The sequence below is a fragment of the Schistocerca piceifrons genome, chromosome 7, assembly GCF_021461385.2.
Source record: "Schistocerca piceifrons isolate TAMUIC-IGC-003096 chromosome 7, iqSchPice1.1, whole genome shotgun sequence".
NCBI lineage: Eukaryota > Metazoa > Arthropoda > Insecta > Orthoptera > Acrididae > Schistocerca > Schistocerca piceifrons.
The window spans coordinates 196,573,388-196,582,007 of NC_060144.1; positions in this window are offsets into that span (position 1 = coordinate 196,573,388).

The window sequence follows — 8,620 nt, forward strand, 5'->3', positions numbered from 1 at the left end:
TGATGCAGGACCTTAATATTTTTCCTGTATGTTACATGATGCTAATAGAGTCAACTTGAGTAAAATCTACTTTATCCATTCTATAGTTTTTAAGAAATACATTTTTAAATTTATTAACAAAAAATATTAAGTTTTTTCTGCAGAAAATATTTTTTGTGAACTTCCTAATGGGGGAATATTAATGAATGTAGTACCAGAGGTAGCTTTTTGTGTTATACAGAGTCTGAAAGTTTCATTCATTTATCTACGATAGTTTCTGATATAATGGGGCATATGTACTGAAAATTTTAGTTTGCGGGAAATTGACTTTAAAGAAAAAACTTTTAAAATTTGTTACTTACAGTTAATTAAAACTGTCCTGCTGCATATGATGGCCCTTCTTTGGCCTCCAGCAGGTCTTCCAGCTTCTTTTACACCTTCCTGGATGTCTGTCTTGCTTTCTTGCCCATATTAGATGCAGACCTGTCTGCATCGACTATCCTCATTTTATGGCTGTGTTGCAGCCCAGTGATCATATTTTCACCAGGATTAATTCCCAGCATTTTCAGTACCCAACACTTTCCAATATTACCACAATTGAATGTAATAACAGCATCATCAACTCCTAGTTTCATTATATGCATGCCTACAAATACAGTATTAGGAAGGCGGTTCCAAATTATGCTGTTGAAACATTCATTTGGGTTCTGTGTCTGTCCATGCAGACATTTCCTTAGAAGGTCAGGATGAGCGAAGTCTTTGAAAATAGGTTTAATTGCTGTAATAACAGCAGCAGGAAGAGAATGCTGGTGAGAATAAGATTCTCCAGTTGCATGAGCGCTATCGTATTTGCACCACGAATTTTCTCCTGATGGACACAATCCATGACATGGCTTATCATCAGTAGAGGACTTATGGGAGAATATGGCCCAAACATCTCTCTTCATTGCCTCCAGATTTTCTTTATGTCTCCTAATTGCCTGCCCATAGTATACCTGCAAGTTTTCTATTTCAATTTTATTTAACCGACGCTGTCCAGTCAACAATTTTCCATAGCTTCTAATTTTTTCCCCCTCATATCAACAGTTAGTTTTCTTAGCCTTGTTCCCAAACGTTTTTGAACACGGCTTACACATTCTATTTTGCTAATAATGGCTTAAGTTGACAGTGGGTGGGTTGACAATGGGTGACAGAAAAGAGGGCGTGGCACATAAACACACGTAGTAGGAAAATGCTCTTTAAATGCTCGAAAAAAAATTTTCAGCAAAATCCTTTTCAGAGTACTTAAATAAAACCTTAATGTATCGAAATATGATGAAAACCGAAAATCAGATTTTTTTCGACCTGAAACACGGTGTGGTCCACTTAAGGCGACCACTCGCGCTAAGCGGAAAATCCGGGTTCGAGTCCCGGTCTGATACAAATTTTCATGTACCACTAGGCAACAGCTGAAGCCAAGATCTTCGCATTAGCGAATTTATTTCGAATTAATTTCTTACGGCTGTCGATCGTCATTAATGTCTGATCCTGTCAGACATGTAAAGCAAAATAATTAAAAAAAAACGTCTCAGTCTGTTTGTTAAGAGTGTGCGACAGAAATTTGAAGTCATTGTTTAATAACGTAATCGACCGTAGTGCTTTTATGGTCGCGTCTTTTGTCCTTTTGCATATGAGTACTGCGATTCTCTGAGCGCAATCGTCACACTAAAGCAGTTCGTTAATAATCTCTATAAAGGAGTCGCAGAAATGATGCTCACATAAAACACTACCGCTAGTCCGTTCGCGCCCGGATATTTGCGCCGTGATGTCGCTTTCAAGGTTGAGTGCATTTCCTCTGTTGTGAATCTTGCTGTCAGGGTTCTATTTTTATTGACGGTGATCTTTGTGAAATGATGAGGTGTCCCTAGCCATGACTCGATGTAAGAGTGCATGAAGTCTGCGACATCTTTAGAACGCGTTCTGCAATGAGTTGTATCAGCATGCCTGGTGTACTAGGTGCCCATGTTATCTCCTTTAGTAGTAATTAAGAGAAAGCGGGAGCGACTCTGGGGTAACATGGTGAATGGAGCAGGGGCTATTCATGTCGTCAGCATAGCCCTGTGCACAAACTTTGAAACCGGCGAAGGTTTCGTAACAGGCAGATTTTCAGCCACTTCTGTGTTTAAATAACAGCCTCTCAACATTTTAATATCTTGCAGGGAGGTCTTGTAAAACTATATTTTGTTAATCTTTTAATTATCCTTTATTTATTTCGTATCTTGATGTAAATGAAAACGCAAAAAAATACGCTACTGGCCATTAAAATTGCTACACCACGAAGATGACGTGCTACAGACGCGAAATTTAATCGACAGGAAGAAGATGCTGTAATATGGAAATGATTAGCTTTTCAGAGCATTCACACAAGGTTGGCACCGGTGGCGACACCTACAACGTGCTGACATGAGGAAAGTTTCCAACCGATTTCTCATACACAAACAGCAGTTGACCGGCGTTGCCTCGTGAAACGTTGTTGCGATGCCTCGTGTAAGGAGGAGAAATGCGTACCATCACGTTTCCGACTTTGATAAAGTTCGAATTCTAGCCTATCGCGATTGCGGTTTATCGTATCGCGACATTGCTGCTCGCGTTGGTCTAGATCCAATGACTGTTAGCAGAATATGGAATCTGTGGGTTCAGGAGGGTAATACGGAACGCCGTGCTGGATCCCAACGGCCTCGTATAACTAGCAGTCGAGATGACAGGCATCTATTCCGCATGGCTGTAACGGATCGTGCAGCCACTTCTCGATCCCTGAGTCAACAGATGGGGACGTTTGCAAGACGACAACCATCTGCACGAACAGTTCGACGACGTTTGCAGCAGCATGGACATCAGCTCGGAGACCATGGTGGCGGTTACCCTTGACGCTGCATCACAGACAGGAGCGCCTGCGATGGTGTGCTCAACGACGAACCTGCGTGCACGAATGGCAAAACGTCATTTTTTCGGATGAATCCAGGTTCTGTTTACAGCATCATGATGGTCACATCCGTGTCTGGCGACATCGCGGTGAACGCACATTGGAAGCGTATATTCGTCATCGCCATACTGGCGTATCGCCCGGCGCGATGGTATGGGGTGCCATTGGTTACACTTCTCGGTCACCACTTGTTCGCATTGACGGCACTCTGAACAGTGGACGTTAGTTTCAGATGTGTTACGACCCGCGGCTCTACCCTCCATTCGATCCCTGCGAAACCCTACATTTCAACAGGATAATGCACGACCGCATGTTGCAGGTCCCGTACGGGCCTTTCTGGATACAGAAAATGTTCGACTGCTCGCCTGGCCAGCTCACTCTCCAGACCTCTCACCAATTGAAAACGTCTGGTCAATGGTGGCCGAGCAACTGGCTCGTCACAATACGCCAGTCACTACTCTTGATGAACTGTGGTATCGTGTTGAAGCTGCATGGGCAGCTGTACCTGTACACGTCATCCAAGCTCTGTTTGACTCAATGCCCAGGCGTATCAAGGCCGCTATTACGGCCAGAGGTGGTTGTTCTGGGTACTGATTTCTCAGGATCTATGTACCCAAATTGCGTGAAAATGTAATCACATGTCAGTTCTAGTATAATATATTTGTCCAATGAATGCCCGTTTATCATCTGCATTTCTTCTTAGTGTAGCAATTTTCATGGCCGGTAGTGTATGTTGCACGAATTCGTAATATTATTACGTCAGTATAATTTTATGTGATCTCTGTTGCTTCTGTAGCATTGGTCCAGTTGGGAACGTTTGATCTCTGTAAAAATTGGTCAGCACGGAAATAACAAATGAAGCAGAACCAGTCGAAGGCGTGTAACCCCCCCCTTACTAATCCATTATTGTGAGTTTTTTTACCGTATCTTCTGAGCCTAACCGTATTGGAAAATGTTTAAGCCGATCATTTCCGAAGCGGATAACTAAGTAGAAAGGAGAAGTGAAGTATACAACAAGTCGTTCTTACAAAAAATTCGTTATTACAAAAAATTTCCGACACTGTCTGCTTACTTGAATTTTGAATAACATATGTAAATCATTGAAATCACACATGGTGAAGAGCGAAACAAAAAGTGGTGCCACGAAATTTCGAATAGCACACATCAATATCAAGCAAAGCAATTTACAACAGTTAAACGGATGCCAACGCAAAACTGGACAATAGCTGTTCATTGCCTGATCGATAATCAGAACAGTAATGAACGTGTGGCAACAGAAGTGTCACACACACACGTAACCAACATAACAACGCGGTTCAATACAACAGCGAGAAAATATTAGCAATTGTTTTAATTCATTAAGAAAATCAAAAGTATTCATTTGGAGTAATAAATAAATGCTAGATACTGAAACGACTGACTTATGTAAGCTTTCTGCCGTAACAAGAATTACGTAGCCTCACACTGACTTTTACTCACATGTGTAGAACTCCTGGAGTTTGGAAGTGAAATTCATTGAAATTTCGTATCTTAAATAATTCAGAAGCCTCTTGAATGAATAAATAGCAACCTTCTGCACAAATGCCACACTGGAAGACGAACCAAGCAAGCCAATACAAAATTTCTCTCTGAGTAATACCATAAAATGAAGTGTACAAAATTTACGGCTTTGACTTGAATTTTAATTTTTCAGACATACTTTCATTAAAGTTACTTTACTTCTCATTTAAATTGTAATAATGAATATATTGCATCCGATTATTGCGGAACAAAATAACTTACTTACTGAAGTATCAGTAATGATAATTTTCAATAGTAGTTTCAACAAGAAAGCAAAACTAACAGTATTAACTTATTCTTTTTAATATTGTCTTTCAATAATCTATGACACTCGGGTTGATTATGGCAGGAAAATTTTAGGACCCTAGTGAAGGTGACAATGACGTAAGTGAACGATCAGATTAAGGAGCTAAATTTTTAGCGGATAACAATTATTATTTAGTAAACAGTTCACTTACGTCACGCGTGTGCCTCACAATATCACCAGTTTGAACTAAAATGAACAGTCTTCCAGTTTACTTTCCGCTTTGACAAACGATACAAAATTTAATTAACAGTCCCATTGGACTGACCAAGTGTAATTACAAATTACAGAAGTGATTTACATTGGTTTAACAAGATTTATGTCAATTACCATATATATTTCCCTTTAATTATGGATGACATTTTAAAATGTACAGAAAAATCAATTAAGATTTACAGAAAACAATTTAGATAGTACATGTGTTCTAAAGTACTACAGGTGAGACTCTGAAATGTTCAGATGCATATAGTTGATATGTCTGATTATCAGTGGAAAATTAGTTGCATTTTGTAAGGAGGAAATGTTGTCGAAATAGTAATGAGTGGAAGATGGAATTTGGGGAGGGGAATGCAAGTACTGAGGTGCAGCCAGTCTTTGCTGGGACTCGGATGTGTGTGTACTGACGAGAATGTATGGATTTAATTCTTGGAAAAAATTATTGTACTGTGGAAGACAGCACAGTTTCGTAGCGGTGAAAGTTAGAGGGACTTAAGAAGATCACAGAGACAGTGTATGGAGAAGGACAGTGTAATAGTAACGTAAAAAGACGGGAAGAAATCAGAACCTTCTAGAACACGATTGCTTTGCTATCGTTGCAATAATTCACCGATAATTCGAGAAGAAGAGTAATTCCGAAATTCTATGCGGAAATGGATTTCACAAGAGAAGAAAAATTTTGAAGAAAAGAGGAAAAGCGAGAGCGAAGAGCGAAAGCCATGAATTTTTGGGGGGAAGATTTTTTTTTCAAGATGCAGTGCAGAAGACGTAGGGAGACAGAAGCGAGTATTATGTCAAACAGCATGGAACCAGAAGCAATAACACAAGAGAACACAAACACATTTGTGATTTCTCCTGTAAGTATATACAGCTATGTATTTTCTGTTACACTGGGCAGGAAAGAGACTCCTAAGTCTGCCCATTCTATGGACTGTACTACATATGTAGACTGATATCTACTGTTTCGTGGTTGAACTGAAAGCTATTTCAAAAATGAACTTAAACAGTGTAAAGAAAAAAACCAGCTGTATTTTAAAGTGAAATTAATAAAACGGACGACTTGTCAGTAAACATATAGTTAAGTGCTCATCCAGCGTTAAACTTAAAACTGTGTCTACTTCCACCAAACTGAGATAAACCAATCCCAAATCGCATTCAGAATAGTTTAAAGATTTTGCAGTGCGTTCAGCTAAGAGACGATGCATTGGAGCATCTGTCGAAATTTATTTGCATTTGTTTATTTGATTTTGTGATTGACAAGACACCAATTGCCATTTTTCTGTGGTCCAGCGATCATCTTAACAGCAGCAGCGCAAGGGTAACTCTTATTTCGCGAGACTTTCTGCACACGTGAAGTCATTTTGACGTCACGTCCAATATCAACAACCGCAGGATCTGCTATCGATTTTCATTAGCGTTCGATACCGGCCTCTCACGAGACCTCATGCATGCGTATAGGACGTTTCTAAAAACACATCTTTCTTGGTATGATTTATTATAATTGTTGTTATAGTTAAACGTCACATAATGATTTATGACGGCTAACGCTTTCATATAAGAGTGCTCTCTCAGAAGTGAGTTGTTGTCGTCGGTAATTTACAAATTGAACATGAAACACGCTTGTATTGTAAGCTGCAGAATGTGTTTCAAGGTAATGGCGCTCTGTAAATTCGTCACAAACCATTATCATCAAGTTTCATTTAATAAAGCATCAAAGATATAAGCCTTCGAGAGATGCTGTGATAACCAAGACAGGGAACTAATATCACATGACAAAATGCTACCGTGATGGAAAAGATCGTAGTTTCTAGAATCGAAAGATGTAGTTCCTCATTTCCATTGCACATAATTTTTTTTTCATCTTATCGTTGTTAGTACATTCTGGGACTTCCTTATGAATGTAATACAGGGATGTTCTGCAATATTCGATGTTACTTATATTTCCGATTAATTGGAGAACGAAAGATGAAATAAAAGTGTCGCGATCTCCGAGTATGTGGTTAGGGAGGAAGCTAAGAGGACAGCTTTAATTGCTGCAACTGAACCAAGCAGCAATAAAATTCATATTCTTCTTCACAGATATTTGGATCTTTATTTTCGAGTATATGGCAATTTCAAAGAGTGTGGTTAGGTAGGAACCTAAGACGACAGCTTACATTGCTGCGAATGAAACGAAGAGCAATAACATTCATATTCTCCCATGTCACAAAGTCGATAGCAATTCCTGTGGCTGTCGATATTGCGTGTGACATCAAAATGACGTCATGTGCGCGGAAAGTCGTGGAGTAAGAGTTACCTGCAGCGAAACAGCATCAAAGAGCATCCAACAATGTGAGCAGGACATTCGAATGTGCCAGTGGTTTTTACACCACCATCACCTTTGTTTCTCAATGTTTGGAAAACAGAATTTTAACACACAATTACTTAAACATAGACAAAGTCATTAGAACAGTATTTCGCATTGTCCTTGGGAAAGGTAACTAACAGAATTCCATTATACTTATCACATTAACAGCATAGACTCAGTTAGATTTTGCAATCGCACAATTAAGAGGAACAGTGAAAACTTTAGCAATTGCGTATTAGAGAACTTCTCTCCTTACTGAAGCCTTTACAGACCGCAATTACCCTCCCGACATCGTACAAAAATGGACCTCCCGTATCTTATCTTTCCAGTCACCCACCACCCTTGAAAGTCTCACAGTCAGGCCGCTTAGGAACATTCGCCTAGTGACTGGAGTAACCAAATTACGTTCTCCACTGGGTTGCGACTACCTCTCGTCGTGTCCTGAAAAGAGAAATGTCCTATCCACTATTCTTCCTACCCCTATCACAGTAGCATCCCGCCGCCCACATAACTTACACAATGCCTTCGTCCATCCCTACACAACCCCATCTCCCAACCCCTTGCCTCATGGCTCATATTCCTGTAATAGACCTCGATGCAAGATCTGTCCCATACAGGCTCCCACCACCACCTACTTCAGTTTGGTCACAAACATCACCAGCCCGTCAAAGGCAGGGCTACCTGTGAAACCAGTCATGTGATCTACAATCTAAGCTGCAACCACTGTGTTGCATTCTACATGGTCTTGATGACCAACAAACTGCCTATCTGCATGAATGGCCACTGACAAACTGTGGCCAAGAAACAACAGGATCACCCTGTTGCTGAGCACGCCGCCCAAACCTACGCTCTTCATTTCAATGACTGCCTCACAGCCTGTGCCATCTGGATCTTTCCCACCAACACCAGCTTTTCTGAATTGCGCAGGTGGGAACTCACAAATGGCTCAGAGCACTATGCGACTTAACTTCTGAGGTCATCAGTCGCCTAGAACTTAGAATTACTTAAGCCTAACTAACCTAAGGACATCACACACATCCATGCCCGAGGCAGGATTCGAACCTGCGACCGTAGCGGTCGCGCGGTTCCAGACTGTAACGCCTAGAACCGCTCGGTCACCCCGGCCGGCACTATTGTATAGTTACAATATTATGAAAATGGTACTTGCTACTCACCATATAGCGGAGATACTGAGCCGCAGATGGGCACAATAAAAAGACTGTCAGAAAGTGAGCTTTCGGCCAATAAGGCC